Here is a 17,926-nt window from a genome sequence, read left to right on the forward strand (position 1 = left end):
AACTTAAATAAAAGCCTTTATTTGATAGGATCCAAACTCAAGTCCTTCTGCAAACCAAAACAACTCTCTTGAAAACCTGACATAACAATTAGCCTGCCCCAAATAATGAGTCTTATTTCCTCCCTTTTAAAAGTACTAGCCCCCTGCCCTGTCCTCAGTACTTTTAAAACTTGCTTTTATTATCTCTCATACATACGGTCTACCTTTCCAGTTCTGATGGGTTTGTAGTTAATAGGTGTCAACCAACAATCAAGCAATTATTGGTAACAATACCATGAAATAATTTCTAAAACTGTTTTAACAATCGCGCTTCCTCGCTTCACCATTCTGCCATACTGCCGCCCATTAGAGTAAACTAAGCAAAACAAAGTAATTTGCTGACTCAGTGCATTCCTAAACCATGATTTGGGGAGTATCTGATGTTTGGAATGTTTGCATTATGGCTCTCCCAACCGTGAGAAGATTTGTTTTCTGTAAGATTTCCTGGAGTCCTGGGATAGTTGTTGCACACTGCAGTTAAATTCAATACTATGTAGGGTTCTGAAGAATGATTGAACCAACAACAACCAAAAACCCTCTTCAGCATGAATATTCTGTCCTTTCTGCATTTGTCAGGGTCGCTGTCTTTGCTTCAGGACTTTCTTCCTTCCACCCTCACAGCATGAGCCTGTGGACTGCCTGCTGAGGAACATCCTACTGAGAAGAACCTCCAGATCATTCCGTGAGATGGTAACAGAAAGGAACCAAGGTGAAAAGAGGGGTGGTGTGGGGAACTTCCCTGGAGATCCGGTGGTTAAGACTCTTCTTCCACTGCAACAGGTGTGGGTTTGATCCCTGGTTGACTGAATGGCGTGGCCAAAAAGCAAAAATAAAAGATGGTGTGAGATTCCCTCAACCTTCTGGTAATTGACTTGGCTTCTGGTAATTGATTTAGGGTCTTGGATACATATCCTTCCTTAAAACAGTTCCCACGTAATGCCAGACCATGTGTTGAGACCTCTACCTGTGTTCAGACCTTTCAAATTAAACATTATTAATAATTGCCATTTGCAAATGAGCAAATTAAGACTTAGAAACCTTCACTGCACTGACTGTCGTTAAGTCAGTGACAGAATCAGTTTGTCAGGTTCTAGAGCTCAAGCTCAGCATTTTGCTATGTTGTAGCCACGCGTTCTGAGAAACAAACTCACTCAGAAGGACAATGCAGATAGTGGAGTGCAGTTTATCACACCGGCGGGCCCAAGGCAGAGTCTCCTCTTAGCCAAGGACCCTGACCAGCATTTGTGAAAATCTTTTATACCCTATGTGTACGTGTCTGAACCCACCACTCCAAATTCCTTGAGACTTACATAGACCAAGGAAAATACAATCCCAATAACCCCATCATTCACGTGCTATGTGCTCATGTGCTCCAACAGTCAAACAGCTAGCCAGTAATCAATAAACCTGAGGTTACACTCCGATAGATACAGAAAAATTTATGGCCTGTCTGGAGGAAGGGGTGATTAGTGTATGTTTTCTCTTAGGCGATGAGTAACCTAGATATGATCTTCAAGGTTCCCCTGTCTGGAGGGGGTCTTATCCTTCTGTTGTTGTTTTCATAGGCACTAAACACAGAGCTCAGAGTCCATTGGAAAGGTGGCCGAGCATGATCAGCATGAACAGGCCTAAGATGGAGTCCAGGCCCTATGAATTCCTTCTTCAGCTATAGTTCCTGGGTAGAAAATTCAGCCACAGTGCCCTTTAAAAAACCACAGAAATCACGATCTAGCCACATGCAAAATAAGTATTGGTTGAAAGTTTTCAGAAAAAGTAGCAAAGATTTTGAAGCTGTTTGGAGGGGCACATAGACAAATGAAAAGAACTATCGTTTCTCTTTGAGTGCTGTTTATGCAGCATTTGTAGTGTTCACCTGATAGCAGACTGGGAGCAACCGGATACTGCACCATCTAAGGTTGCTTTGGCTGATCACAGTGGCCTCAGAAGGAGGGACCACCATTACTCAAACACACCTCTTACAGGCCACCACCAAGTGAACTGAGAATGTATTTCCATCTCATCCTATTCTCACATGTCAGTCCACAAATGACTTAGTATCGCTGACTGAAAACCCAAATCTGAAGGTACTTAGAGGAAAAAAAGACATTCATGCTCTAAAGCCCATTTCTTCTCTCCTTTATTGAAGCTAGCATTAAAATCAACAATATAAGAGGTGCATTGCACTCGGAAGCACTGCATTTCATGATAGTCATAGAGTACCTCCTTAGTGCTACAATGATGACATATGGCCACACACACACACAAAAGGCAAGTTCAAAAGATGATCTTTCCCCAAAACTTCTAAATAAGATTGAAAGACATGCCCCCCAAATGCCATTCACTTGATTCATGTACTGTCTTCAATCAAATCTCAGCATTCCATTCTAAACACGAAGAATATATTTTTAGTGTCAATAAGTAAAGTTCCCAGCTCTCAATGTGAGGGGTGGGAAGCCTTTATCTTGGTGGGGGTTGGGCAATGGGGACCTCCTAGCCTCCTTCAAATAGCCACCGAATCCCTTAAAGTGAAAGTACTGGTTACTTAAGCAAATAAAACAAACAGCAATCCTTTGATCTTTAGGAAGCTCTTTCTTGTTAAGGTAACATTCTGTCTGACTTTTATGTTTCAGCATTCATTGTATATTTAATTATTTTTAAAAGTTTTGTTTTAAACGATTATACTTTTTTCGTAAGTTAAGATAAACACAGGCATGCTTTGTTAAAGATTAAAAATAAATCTCACACGAAACTGCAAAGTTGGCAAAGATAATACCACATGGGGTCGGTATGTTCCAAAACACGATTCTCACGGGGCCCCTCTGAACACACTGAATTAGAATTTTTGTTCTGAAAAGTTTCAGGAAGCCCCTGACTCTAACCCACCCTTTCCTGAAACTGGTGAAAGTATGAAAAAAAATTACCACTCAAGTGAAAATAGAAGAGTCTCAACACTTTAGGGAGGCATGTTTTGTCTGTCTTTTAACTTGTTACTGTGTTCAAAAATACCTTGTGATAGCTTTCAGACAGGGAACAGACTGGGATAGCAATATTAAAAGAAGGATGTTTTCATCCTTCAGTGGGTACGTTATCAAATGACTGCTTTTAATTAAACTTGAGAGTAATTACTAGATCTTACTACACTGGAAACATCACTCATCCCTATTTGAGTTTGATTGTAACCTTTTATAAATAAGGGTTCCCTTTTGGAAATATCAAAATAGAGACAGGTTTTCCTTGTCGCCTCATTTTTCAGGCTTATTCCCCAGAATCTTTGACTGTTCACTTCCCCTTCCATTCTTTCTTTTTATTACAATACATCTTTTCCTGCGATTGGGAGAGTCGAATCCATCATGGATTCCGGACCAGGACGTCTGAGATGCTAAATGCAGTTCTCAGGGCAGACGTTAGGTGGCGTTGAAAAGCCGTGCCTCAGCCAGCCATCCTTGCTGGAAGTCCCATCAGAAGTGTGAGCAGTCTGATGTAATGCGACAGGAGAGAGAGGCAGTCGGGAGCCAGAAATCGTGGGTGTCTACTCCTCCCTTAGACACCCATGCTTATGACTAGGATCCCTCTTACTTTCAAATGGAAAACTATTCTACCCCAGTTGAAAGAATTCAATATTCAGATCCAGTGAACACTTTGCAGAAGGTTGTTTTTACTTTCTCAATGCCCAAGATGTCCACGTGCCATTGCTGTTTGCTAAAACTAAACAAAAATGTACACATGTGAACTCAATAACGTGTTTATGTTTAGAATTACAGGAGTCCTTTATAAGTCTAGCCTCAGATTTCTGGAAGGAAATATTTTCCATAGGGAATAACAAATATATCGGTTTTCTAGGGTTTCTCTAAGAGAAAAGTTAGGAAGAGCATTGCCCAAAGATGTCAAGTGCAGCTAGAACTATGGAACTCAGCTCAGAGTGGAATGCGATAAGCCATCAGAAAGGAATGTGATCTGGGTTTGCTGGAATGAAGTGGGGTTTATTAGTTATTCTTTCCCAGGACCAAAAATTGACAATTGGTTGGCCTAGATGAAATTGTTGCTATTTGGACAGGCTTGTGGGAATTAGGAGAAAGACTTAGAAAGCTAGAAGTTCAAGCACGTTATTGTTCTGGCATTGGGCCACTGCAGTCTGTGAAAAATAGAACTAAAAGCAAATTAATTGAGGGTTAAATCTTCATAAAAACTAAATTTATATAATCTTGGAATTAGAGATCATGTGTTCTAACCTCTCTCCAAAAATAAATATCCCCAGAAGAACATCTTTGAAAGATGACCTTCAAGACATTTTCTGGGACACTTTGAAGAAAGAGTTCTAACAGCTTTTCAGAATACCCTACTCCATTCCCAAACCCCTGATTTTAGCACTTCTTGAACCGTGGTGAGGAGCCTGGAACACACAAACATATTCTTGGAGTTCTAAACGAGATGTGCGAATTTTTGTCTTTTCATTTGGACAACAACTGAAAGAGAATTAATATGTAAACATGCTACAGTGACCATTTTTTTCTACTTAGTAAACTTTCTGGTTATGATCAGTTTTAGGTTTACAGGGAAATTGAGTGAAAAGTATAGACATACCTTATACCCCCTGACTCCTCCACCTCCAGTTTCCATATGACTAATATCTTACATTAGTAGTAGTGAAGTCGCTCAGTCGTGTCCGACTCTTTGCCACCCCGTGGACTGTATGTAACCTACCAGGCTTCTCCGTCCGTGGGATTCTCCAGGCAAGAATACTGGAGTGGGTTACCATTTCCTTCTCCAGGGGATCTTCCCGACCCAGGGATCGAACCCAGGTCTCCTGCATTGGAGGCAGACACTTTAACCTCTGAGCCACCAGGGAAGCCCAATATCTTACATTAGTGTAGCACATTTGCTGAGCCAACATCAGTGCATTATTATTCATTAAAATCCATACTTTGTACTAGGGTTTGTTCTTTGTGTTGTACATTCTAGAGGTTCTATTTTTTAATTTATTTTATCGAGGTGTAGTTGATTTACAGTGTGTTGATTTCTGCTCTACAGTGATATGATTCAGTTATACATATATACACATTTTTTTCATATTCTTTTCCATTTGTGTTATGAGACTAGTTCAATTTTCTTTGGGACTTATAAGTAAAGAACAGACCTTGACTGAACAGGCAACAAGTGTTGTTAATTTTAGTGAAGAAAAGTGACAACCTGCCTCACTAACGGAGGTCTGTCTGTGGTTCAGTAAAAGAAATATGTTTTGTTTGAGTCATTGCAAATTATGCAGTGGCCTACACCTCCAAGATAAAAACTATCTTTGGTACCATATTCATGTCCTGAAGGGTGATTTTGTTTTAGCAAACAACATCATCTCTCACATTAAAATAAGGCTATTTCAATATTGTTGACATTGTAGTTTTTTTGCATTTAATTTATACATTTGTAAATGTAGTTCATTAATTTAATTTGTAAATTTGTTTAACTGTAAGTATAAGGATTTTTGCCCATAATTAAGAAGTGCTATAAAGAAAATAGCTTTCCTGGTAGCTCAACTGGTAAAAAAATCCATCTGCAATGCAGGAGATGCTGCTTCAATTCCTGAGTCAGGAAGATCTGCTGGAGAAAGGCTAGGCTACCCACTCCAGTATTCTTGGACTTCCCTGTGGCTTAGCTGAAAAAGAATCTGCCTGCAATGTGGGAGACCTGGGTTCAACCCCTGGATTAGAAAGATCCCCTGGAGAAGGGAAAGGCTATCCACTCCAGTGTTCTGGCCTGGAGAATTCCGTGGACTATATAGTCCATGGGGTCACAGAGTTGGACAGGACTAAGTGACTTTCACTTTCATAGAGAAAATAACCTGCAAGTGCTATGACTGTTAAGACGTTAATATCAAAAATATATGAACACTTCATCCAACTCAATATCAAAAAAACAACCCAATAAAAAGCAGGCAGAAGACCTGTATAAATGTTTCTCCAAAGAAGACATACAGATGGCTAACAGCCACATGAAAAAGTGCTCCATATTGCTAGTCACCAGGGGAATGCACATCAAAACCACAATGAGATAGCACCTCACACCTGTCAGAGTATCTGTCATCCAAAAGACTGCAAATAACAAACATTGGCAAGGATGTGGAGAAACAGGAACATTTGTATACTGTTGGTGGGAATGTAAATTAGTGCAGCCACTATGGAAGATAGTAAGGGGGTACCTCAAAAAAAATAGAACTACCATATGATCCAGCCATTTCATTCCTGTGTATATACCTAGACAAAATGAAAACACTTAATTTGAAAAGATATATGCTCCTCAGTGTTCATAGCAGCACTGTTTATAGCAGCCAAGATATGGAAGCAACCTGTTTCCATCAACAGATGAATGAAGAAGATGTGGTATGTTTGTATCTACAATGGAATGTTACTTAGCCATTTAAAAAGAGAATGAAATTATGCCATTTGCAACAATGTGAATGGACCTAGAGAGTATAATGTTTAGTGAAATAAGTCAGGGAAAGGCAAGTACTCTATGTTACAGCTTATATGTGGAAACTAAAAAGTAATGTATATACCCAAACGGAAATAGGCTCACAGATACAGAGAGTGAACTAGTGGTTACTAATGGGGAAGAGAAGGGGAGGAAGGGGCAAGATAAGGGTATGAGATTAAGAGATACAAACTACTACATATAAAGTAGATAAACAACAAGAATACATTGTACAGCACAGAGAATTGTTTTAGTTCTGCCAGCAGTCTAACCCACAAGCACAGCCCCTTCTTTTGTAATAAGTAAATGGAGTATAATCTATAAAAATATCAAATCACTATGTTGTACATCTGAAACTAACATTGTAAATCAACTATACCAATAAAAAAGAAGAGAGACATTATAGAAAAACACTTGTAAACCCTGGGGATTTGAAGAATGTTCTTTTCTGTATGAAGGTCTATGCATAACTCAGTTTAAGAAGCTCTGCTCTAAGCGTGTGCTGGTTTTTCCCCATGTGGTCCACAGGACTGCCTCCCTGCGGTTTGCACACACTGCTCCTGGTTCTCCCCTTGGAAATCTAATCCTTTTCTACACAACAGCCCTCTGAGTATTCAGATGTAACAATTGCCCAGTTTAAAGTTTTCTCTTTTATATTTCAAGAGACAGAGAACAGGTTAATATAGACTGAGTATATGTCTAACTCCTGGGGGTCAATTTATACCTCTACTGCCCTCCTTCCACTGATAGTATTAGGAGTGAGGCTAAAGACTTGCTTTCCTCATTTACCAGTCCTCTCAAGAGTGAAGGCAAGGTCAGCCTAGCCTGATTTGTTCTTCATGAATTCATGATGACTCTTAATTCATGATGAACTTATTCTCTGAATGCTCTTGGCTGTGTCCTGGGCAGATTAAGCTGAAGGGTTACGTTTCTGTAATACAGCCTTCTCCAATTTGAACTCTGAGACAATGTTTTCCTATAACCAGTGTTCTGGCCACTCTTATCAAAGAGAATCAAGGATGGTTCTTTAAATATAACCTCAAGTCATATCCTCCAGGACCATGGTTTGATGACCCGGACCTAGGATGAAGAATGAGCAGGGCTCGCTGGGAAGCCTCATGTTGCTGACAACCGATAGTTAAAGTTACTGCCTGAGTCTTTGATGCTCCAACCAAAGTTGCTCCTTTGGAGGTTGGGGTCAAGGTAGCTGGGACCTAAAGACCCTGTGGACTTGGGAGTGGTGTCAGCCAACTGCTAAGACAGAAAATAAGGACTCTTTGAAAAAGACCCCATCCTTCTCACATGAAGGATTGTGGTCCATCATGGACCAACAAGTGAGAGTCAACAGAAAACCTGAAGAAAAAGTACAAGTCAGTGACCTCAAGATCTGAGAGCAGGTTGGGATGAGGTTTGAGGAAGTTTCTCCAAGTAGGAAGTTGAGGAAAGAGCATGGAGAAGAAGAGTGTCCCGAAGCACCACTAATATGGGTGCCCGGTGTGTGTGTCTCTGTGAGTGTGTGCGTGAGTGCACACATGCACTTGCACTTTCCTGTGAGACAGAAGGAAGAACTAGAGAGAAGACAGTTCTGCCAACAGTCTAACCCACACAACCTAACCTTAATAGAGTAGGGGAAAGGGAATTAAGCATTCCTCCCTTTCAGTAACATGACTTTGATGCTCATAATCAGTTGTGAGGCCTCTACGAGAAACTACAAATTTTGATCCTTCAAAGCTGGGAGGTGACTTCTGTGGGACTTAGTGGTGAGGAAGGTGGTGCAGGAAGCCAGTGTCTCCACAGGACAGCCTTTGCTAATTAGGTACATATCTGGATGGACTCCTGGCTACCTAAAGACAAACCTGGATATTCCTCATATGACAAAAGAGCATTGATCTTGGAAATGAGCTGGGGTAGGTCTTCGCTCCAAGACTTACCAGTCATGTGATCCTGGGAAATTCACTTGGCTTCTCTGGGGCACAGTTTCCTCCTTGGTAAATGGGATGGTAATAGTATGCTTAGCCCCAGGGTGGTTGTGAGAATTAAATGTTGAAATATACATGAAGTATTTAAAGAGGGGCATATGGAAAATGTTACATCATGTGTGATTCAATTTTTTTTTTAACTTGGCCTTTTCCTAATTTCCCTCATGACTCAGATGGTAGGGAATCTGCCTGCAACATGGGAGACATGGGTTCAACCCCTGGGTTGGGAAGATCCCCTGGAGAAGGGAATGGCAACCCTCTCCAGTATTCTTGCCTAAGAGGCCCCATGAACAGAGGATCCTGGCAGACTACAGTCCATGGGGTCGCAAAAAGTCGGACATGACTGAATGACCATCACTTTCCTAACTTCAGAGGAAGCTGGGGAAGTGCGTATGTGGCTGAGGATAAAGGAATTACTAGAGGTGGCTCCAGCCAATCAGGACTTTCCCCTGGGGTTGTGTCAGGACTGCTTACCCCAAGAACAGAGTGTCTCCACCTGGTATCTACAGAAAATCAGAGTAGTGCTAGTAAAGAAGAAGGGGGAGGGTGGTAATGACTATAGGAGAAACTTCGGACTGTATTTGCCACACACCTTGACTTTCAAGTGAGACACCCATACATGTGGCTGCCCCAAGATGGCGGATCTACCTGGGGGCCAACCACAGCCAAATCTAGGTCCCTCGTTTTAGTGTTACTTGCCGGTACCAAATGATTTAATAGCTGTGTTTCCCAACTATCACGGCCCCAGTACAATGTGTTCACATATGAAATTTATAGACCTTAGACATCTTAAAGAACAAAGTACAGCTATCACAAGAACACCAACAATTAAAGAGTCACTCTAAATAACAGTACCTCCTATTTAGAGCATGTGCTACTGGGCTACTTGGTCATGATTCTCTCAGCTGTCTTCATCTGAGGTATTCTACTTGTCTTGTTTGACCAGAGAACTTTCAGTTTCTTTAAGAACACATATTTCCCCTGGTACACAGCTTCAGCTTTGACAGCTTGGACAGAAATAAGTTAGCTATTTGTTGCCAACTTACTTGTTCCATTTTTCTTTTCTTTCTTCCTTTTTAGTTTTTTTGCTGCACTGCACATGGGATCTTAGTTCCCTGACCAGGGATAGAACTCATGCCCTTTCACTGGAAACTCAGCATCTTAACTACTGGACCGCCAGAGACCCCCAGGAAAGTCCCTCACCTGTTCCATTTTGAAGCAATGTAAATATCCTCTATCAGAGGAGTAGATTATGATTCTATTATGAAATGTTATGTGGAAACTAATCTCATAAGGGTATAAGACTGTAGCAACAAGGAAGTCTAGGTAAGTGTCATAATAAATGTCAAGTGAACAAAGCCATAGAGGAGATACTCTGGGTCCACCCATGTCTCTAAGGGTTTTCAGCTGTTCTAACCAATTTCCAGCCACCAGGCTGAACATCTCTGAATTGGAGAGCTCTGCCCCAAGCACCCCCAATTATGGACATACACACAGTTGAGAAATTACCTCCTCTTTTCCACCCCACACCAGTCCTTAAGCAGTGGCCATGGGCAGTCGATGTACAAGTACCCTACCTCCAGTATCCCTTTGAGCTGCATGTTTAGCACTGTGTTCCCGAATTTCCTTGAGGATTAAGCTTCTATCACTTGATAGGTGCTCTTTATTGGCTTCTCTCCTTCACTGTATGGATTCCCCATGCCCCCAGTGGCATTGTCTGCACTCCTCAAATAAACTACCTTGGCATGACTACTTTGTCTCAAGATCTGGAGCACAGGGAATTGTAGCCACATCTGTATTTGTCCCTATAGACAATGTGTGCACACACAGGCCAGGAGGAAAGGGAAAAACAACAATGGCAGGAGTTTGACTGAGGATGGTGAGAGTATGTTAGATTTTTTTTCCTTCTATTTTCTAAACTTTATGTCCAGTTGTTATATGAATGTAAACATTTTTTGTTTCATATTTTTAAGCAATAGTAAGAACATCTGTGTGCCTCAAATTCTCATGCCCAGAAAGGTTGCAAACAGACATGAGAAATAGCTGTTAAGGAAATGGGCTGCCCACAGCATGGTCTGTTGCAAGGAATGCAAGGGTGATAGCACAGGAGCCAGTGAGGTTTCTGAAGCCAGAGCATGACCTTTTAGAAACCAGACCTCAGTCTGGTCCACAGGTAACATCTCCAGCAAGTCAAGGTTTACCTTGTTTAGTGCCCAAAGTATAGCAGCATCTATTTTTTTTTCAAAGAGCAAGCTGGATAAATGCAAACATATTGTATTCATTCCTTTTTTTCTTTTTCTAACTTCCAAATAACTAAGCATTCTCTTTGGAAAGTTTCTTCACCGGTAAGCAAAATCATTTGTGTTTTAAAATTGTGGTCTGTAGTTTATATGATCAACTTTTATGTTTCTGAGCTGTCTTCCATGTAAAACCTATTTTTAACCTGAAGAGGTGCCTCTAGATACATAACAGCAGACTGTAGAAGTGAACATTTTACTTTATTTTCCCACCATTTTCTTATTTAAAACTTCTAATGGGCGGGAAAAAAAACACAAAACATATAGGCATGTGCAATTGATTCTATCGTAAAGGGAATTTAGGCCCTAAACCAAGAGCTAAAGGGATTGTAAGGTGTAAAGCCAAACTATTTGGATATGTCATCTTTGAGATAAATATTGTACCCAACAATTTTTTTGAAATGGGGAGGAGTAGATAACTGCTGGATTCAAGAGGGTAAGTGATTTTATTTGAAAGGCTAATTAAGTCAACATACAAGTTTTTCTTCTCCTATAGACAAAGTGAGGGTGGGGTAAAATGAGGAAGGAAAATGTACCCTTTACCTCCTGTTATTTCTTTCTCATGGGAAGGCCGATAGAAGCCGTAGAACATGCTTTAGAGCTAAAGATCTAGGTTCAGATACTGGTTCAGCCACTTACTGGCTGGGAGGTCTTTAGTGAGTTCTTTAACTTCTCTGTGCCCCCATTTCTTCCTCTGTAAAATCGACATCATACCCGAGAGAAACACCCCTTCATAACAGCAAAGAAAGGAAAGGCAACAGAAATGCCAGTCAACGGAAGTATGTATGGAAAAAAATCACACAGCCAGGAAAATGAATGAAGCTCAGCCACTTGTGAAAGCATGGATGAACCTAAGGAATGTGATGCTTGGTGAACAAAAGCCTGCCACCCTTTGCATCCAGTCCAAATCTAATGAAAGCTGAGCAATCAAGCGTTTGGGCGTGCAATGGAAAAAAACAAGGAAATGCAAAATTCGGGATAGTGGGGTTGTGTGTGGGGGCGGGCAGGAGAATGGATTGGGAGGAGCACAGAGAGGGACGCAAGTTACTGTTCATGTTTTTGTTCTTGGGTTGGGCAGTAAGTTCATTGGCAAGTTTATTTTGTTATTTAAAATATGAATAAATGAATAAAAGATGAGCAGAAGAGGGCCAAGCCTGGAACGACAATGTGTCCTGAACCAATTAACCCAGTTACAATGAACCCAATTCTAGTACATTTGAAATGGCAACAAAAAGAAAAATAGACAAAGTAGTATCTACTTTATGGAGTTGTGATAAGAATTATATGAGAAAATGCATGCCACATACTTAACATAACTGCCTAGAAAAGAGTACATTTTTAATAGATGATATCTCATTTTGCTGTTTTGCAAAACCGGAGTTTTTAGATGATTTTAGACTTTGGAAATGTCTCATATACTTGGAATGTGTTCATTTCAACCGAACAAGATGAATTCTAAGACTATTCCCGTTTTCAGCTCAGTTCCACGTATATGACAGATGAATAGAACAGATCCTTGAAGCCAGCCATTCGTTTTCTAAGGCCTACAATGTGCCAGGTATCGTGTTGGGTCCTGGAGATGGTGGGGGGTGTCACGCAGCTAGTCTTGGCCATCTTGGAGGACATGGTGCTGAAGGAGTAAACAGATAGTCAGGTGGTTACAGAGGTGATTAGAGCCAGAGAGCGAGGAGCACACTGTGACTCAGCACCCCTGACCCTCATCACAGTGCCGCGCAGGGCCTGGGCACAGGCTGGCCCGGCTGTGAAGCATCCACGGCCCAGCTTCACCTCCGTGGGCGAGTGGACAGGTTCAGGGTCACCATGAATAAACACATTAGCCTGAGCCAAGCGTTTAGAAGAGTGCCCGGTGCACAGTGAGTCTCCGGTGCTCATTGATTTATTTACTATAAAGAAAACAGAGCAAGGGTATGTAGTGAAGGGTTCAGCTGCCACTTCCATCTTTACCCACCAACACAAAGACCTTTTTACCTGTGAAAGGGGTTGTCTTACACATTCAGGCTGCTATCACAACTACCATTGGCTGGATGGCTTATAAACAATAGACATTTCTTTCTCCCAGTGCTAGAGGTCGAGAAGTCCAAGATCAAGGCTGCATCTGACTCAGGGTCTGGTGAGAGTCCACTTCCTGGTTCATAGCTGGCACCTTCTTGCTGTGTCCTCACAGGGTGGAAGGCTCTCCAGGGTCTCTTTTATAAGGGCATGAATCTTCTTTAGGAGGGGTCCTTTCTCATGACCCACGTGTGTGCATGCTAAGTCACTTCGGTTGTGTCCTACGTTTGCAATGCTATGGATCATACCCTACGAGGCTCCTCTGTCCATGGGCATTCTCCAGGCAAGAAAATTGGAGTGGGTTGCCATACCCTCAAGACCTAATCACCTCCCAAAGGCCCCACCTCCTCATACCATCACCTTGGGGATTAGGTTTCAACATATGGAGGTGAGGGTTGGGGCACAAGTGGTCAGTCTCTGTCAGGGTCCATCATGCCTTCCTCCTGTGGTCCTTAGTTGCATGGTCGCTATTAGCACTGTCACCTTTGACTCTCCCTTGAACAAATCACCCAAGTACTTAGCTATCCTTGCATTCCATGCGAGGAAGTGGTGCTGGCTACCCTCACCTGTGTAAGTGTCATGACCTGGGGGTTTGTGAGCAGGAAGGACTACAGGCCTCCAACTTGGCTGCCCGTCCTCAGCTTCCTGCCTCAGTCCATAGCACCACTGACCTCAGGCCCTTTCCTAGCTCCCTGGGCTGGACAACTCAAGATTTTACTTATGGCTTTTTACTTGGACATACTTACATTACCCCTGAATATTTACTGGAAGGACTGATGCTGACGCTGAAGCTTCAATCCTTTGGCCACCTCACTTGAAGAACTGACTCATTGGAAAAGACCTTGATGCTGGGAAAGATTGAGGGCAGGAGGAGAAGGGGGCAACCGAGGATGAGATGGTTGGATGGCATCAGTGACTCAATGGATATGAGTCTGAGCCAACGTCGGGAGATGGTGAAGGACAGGCAAATCTGGTGTGCTGCAGTCTATAGGGTCGCAGTCATGGACTGAGATACGACTGAGCGACTGAACGACAACTTGGACATAAGCCCAGGCAGACAGTCTCCCCAAAGCCAAAGCCCCAGGCATCTCTATCATCTGCCTGTCTCCTCCGCAACCCCCACCCCCACTGCTAAAAGCTAGCCAGAAACAATTTGACAGGTTAAACTAGGTTCACAGACTTGAAAATGTTTGTCTTATTATAGTGTAAAAACAGCAATAGCTTGGGTTATAAATGACAGGTATGATTAACAGAATAATCTTCAGCTTATTCCAGCCAATGACATTGAAGGAGACATTTAGCTACAATCACTGAGACACTTTTCATTCAATAAGTGCTTCTGAAACATTAGACATGCTTGTCTAGACACCATATAAAGAGGTATCCGCTTTCACTTATCACTTGGAATAACTGTACTCATAATGAGTTTATGAGATTACTCATATTAATAATATGATTTTGAATACATTTCTCTGCTTTCGTGCTACACCTGGTTGATTCTGTGGGGGAAACGTAGCATCACATGCAGACGATGACTCTTCAGTCACTGCAGAATCTCCAACTTTGACACCAGCATCTTCAACTCTCAGCTCAGAAGCTGAGGGGGACTGGGGAGAGGACTGTACTCACAAAAAGGTAAGAACAAGTTGCATTCAGTTCTCTGGAACTGTGAAGAAGTGCTAGGTGATTATGGGAATGGGTATGATTTGGAGAGGGAAACACCTGTCCTGTGAAAGGTAAAACAAATGTTGTTTGAATGAGGACTGCCTGAAGTTTAACCCTTTAGCTCTGTGGATGCTAGCAGGGTGCAAGCTTCTGGTGCCCGATCTCTGACCCCAAGTTACCCCCACCCGGGGTCTGGCAAGGACCTGCCCACCCCCTCAGCCCCTCTGTCCCACCTAGATTTTTATGTTAAATAGTTCCTTTTGGCTCTGCATATGCTGATGTCAGCATGGTATTGGGAGCTAGTAAGTCCTATCACTCAAGCCAGTGCTGTCATATTAATGCAGTTTGCCTATCCTTCTAACCCTCAGTGTGGTGTCTCCTGCTTTCATGGGAGAGCAGCGCTGGGCCCCAGTGACCAGTGATGGAATGCCTGGGGAGGAGGGGGCAGGGGAGTGGGCACCCGTGCTGGGCCCCCTCCTGCTGGCCACATTCCTGCTCCTGCCCGGGTCTGGGTCAATGTCACTGAAGTGACAGGCCCCACTAGGTCACCTCCAAAGCCCCTGCCCTCCCAGACGGCCTAATGGACAAGCCGCCTGTTTCTACAGGCTGCTTATGGGCACATCATTGTACAGAGAGGGTTCCACAGCCTGTCATCGAAGCCTGCTCAGCAATTCAACCCTGTTTCCTCCTGATGGTGAAGGCTGGCTCCAGCTAATTTTATGTCTGTGACAGGGTGGGGAGCAAGAGCAGATTGCATCTGTTCTGTGGTGTCTTTGGCCTCCAATGAGTGGGGACTCGTCCCCTGGTCCAGAGTGTGGCCCTTGGCCCCAGGCAGCAGTGAGGCTCCCACCAGACTGTTGTGTCCTTCCTATGGCTTCCCTTTCCTTGGGGTCTCTGTGCATCCAGGGGATGGGTGTAGCTGGGGGGGACCCATCTGTGATAGGTGATAGGTGACCCAGTGATAGGGGACCCAGTGATAGGTGGTTCAAGACCTCTGTGCCTGGGGGATGGGTGTAGCTGGGGGGGAGGGGGGGATGGGTGTAGCTGGGGGGGACCGTCTCCCTCAGCATCCTGCTCTAGCTGAGTGCCCGAGGAGCCCTCCCTCACGCTTAGACGCCAAACCTGAACAGAGACACCCTTGAAACTTCTCAGGGATCACCATCAGAGCTCGTTTTGCTAGAAGATTCCACCCCCTTCTCAGGCACTCATCAGCCTCTGGACCCTGGCTCCACTGCCTCTGAGTCTTGTCCTTCCCATCCCTGACTCCACTGGACTCATCCTGGCTGGAAAAGCAGTGTGATGTTACCTTGCCTTTCCTCGGCCCTGATTTATTTATGGCATAATTTATTTATGGTATAATACATGCTGTGAGGGTGATGGAGCCATTTGGGAGTCTGAAGAGCCAGCCTAGTTCATGCTCAAGGGAACTTAGGTAAAAAGAAAGAGAAATCCATATATAGTTTATTAAAATATTTATAAAGATACAGTTTAATTATATCAAAACCTGAGAAAGGTCAGAAATGATAAGATAATGGGGTGGAGTGAATCTGGGTCACAAATTGCAACCTAAGGAGAGAGAGGGAGAAGAAGGCAGGGTTGATGCTTGGACAAGAGAGGCGGCCCAGGACCACGGTGGCTTAGGTGCCTGTCGACAGGCTGGAGGTGAAGGTGAGGTGAATGGATTGGGTTGGGGGTGGGGGCAGAGCCAGAAAATGCTCATGAACTGAACAAAGCTGACCAGGGAGGGTCGGGTGAAGATGGTGGACGAGCAGCTGAGGGGAAGATCTGAGCAGGCCTGTGTTGAGTTTGACTTGATTAGATGATAGTGGAGAAGACCAGTGATAGGTGGTTCAAGACCAGTCTTGAGGGTGAGGTGGGGGAGGGGAGGGGAGGGTGGGAGTGTTCTGGGGGCGGATATAAAGACCCAGGGTGCAGGTGCAGAGCCATCAGGGCCTGGAGGAGGGGTCTGGATGGGCTTCTGGGGAAGGGAAAGTTCAGGCTGCAGAGGAGGAAGCTGCTGTCCTTGGCGAGTGATGAAAACCAGAGAGGCTGCAGAAATGACCAAAGCCAGAGGCTTGCAGAAGCAGGAGGACACTGGCACAGCCCACAAGGACAAGGATGGAGAAGCTGGGCAACAGGGAAGGCTGCGTGAGGAAGGGTGGGGATTCTGAGGTCTCAGGGCTATTTATATTCCGTTGAAGATGTCCTGGAGACCTTGGTACGTGACTTACAGGAGAGCAGAGGCCAGGGCATGTGCTGAGTTTGGAGGGTGGTGGGAGGCAGTTGTGGGCAGTGCAGGGTGATGGGAGGAGTAGAGGGCTGGGCCCTGTGTGATGAGAAGGATGGGATCCCTCCACAAGAAGTATGTAAGTTACTTCCGAGGGGTCTGTCAGCCCTTCCAGCACTGTCTCTGAGCTTGCAATGCTGAGAACAGAGCCAGGACGCCACTAGCTCACTTTTCTTGCATTTAATGTATAATGTGAAAGTTATAATTCTCTTTAAAGTACTGACAAAGGAACGTGACTTACACACAAGAAAGAGGCATGGGATTTGGAGTCTCCCAAACTCAGATTAAAATCCTAGCTCTGTAAATAAAATGTGGTCTCTACACACAATGGCATATCATGAAGCCTTAAGAAGGAAGGAAATTTTGACACAAGCTACAACATGGATGGATCTTGAGGACATTATTCCAGTGAAAGTATCCAGTCACGAAAAGAAAAATCCTGGGTGTGATTCCACTCATAAGAGGTATCCAGAGTAGTCAAGGGCTTTCTGGGTGGCTCAGTGGTGAAAAACTCAGCTGCTAACATAGGAGGTGTGGGCTCGATCCCTGGGCTGGGAAGATGGCAACCCACTCCAGTATTCTTGCCTGGCGAGTCCCATGGACAGAGAATACTAGTGGAGCCTGGTGGACTATAGTCTGTGGTTTCACAAGAAGTTGGACGCGACTGAGTGAATGACCATCGACTGAGTGACTTATAAACAAGTATATTTACATCTGAGCAACTAAATAACAATAAGAAGAGTAGTCAAACTCATAGAAAGTAGATTCGTGGTTGCCAGGGGCTGCAAGGATACTGAAGCAGGTTGCCAAAACTGATCTAGAGTTTCAGTTTTGCAAGATGAAAAAATTAGAGATTTTTTGCACAATCTGTGAATAGAGTTAACGCTACTAGACTACGTTACAAAGAGTTTAATGGTAAGTTTTATGTTATGTGTTTTTACCACCGCCAAAAGAAAAAGAAAGATCCTAGATAAATCTCCCAATGGCTGTGTGACCCTGACCTCATACAAACCAGCAAATTTCTTAGTCTCAGTTTCCTCATCTGTAAGATGGGCATAGAGCACCCATCTCAAAAAGATAATCTGAGGATTAAATGAAAGCATGTGAAGCTCCTAGCATAGTACCTA

General features: G+C 43.5%; 1 long non-coding RNA gene across 3 annotated transcripts in view; it reads left to right on the forward strand.

Moving 5' to 3' along the window:
- The window catches only part of LOC138446591 (uncharacterized), a 21,880-nt gene extending 9,956 nt beyond the window's left edge, over positions 1-11,924 (forward strand). For 2 of the 3 annotated variants that reach the window (XR_011259453.1, XR_011259455.1), the window contains exons 4-5: positions 616-748; positions 9,561-11,924. This is a non-coding gene — a long non-coding RNA (uncharacterized lncRNA). Of the gene's footprint in view, positions 1-615; positions 749-819; positions 896-9,560 lie in introns of those variants that run through there. The other variant, XR_011259454.1, reaches the window with a different exon arrangement.
- The last annotated feature ends 6,002 nt before the right edge of the window (positions 11,925-17,926 follow it).

This window comes from Ovis canadensis, chromosome 10, assembly GCF_042477335.2.
Source record: "Ovis canadensis isolate MfBH-ARS-UI-01 breed Bighorn chromosome 10, ARS-UI_OviCan_v2, whole genome shotgun sequence".
NCBI classification, from domain to species: domain Eukaryota; kingdom Metazoa; phylum Chordata; class Mammalia; order Artiodactyla; family Bovidae; genus Ovis; species Ovis canadensis.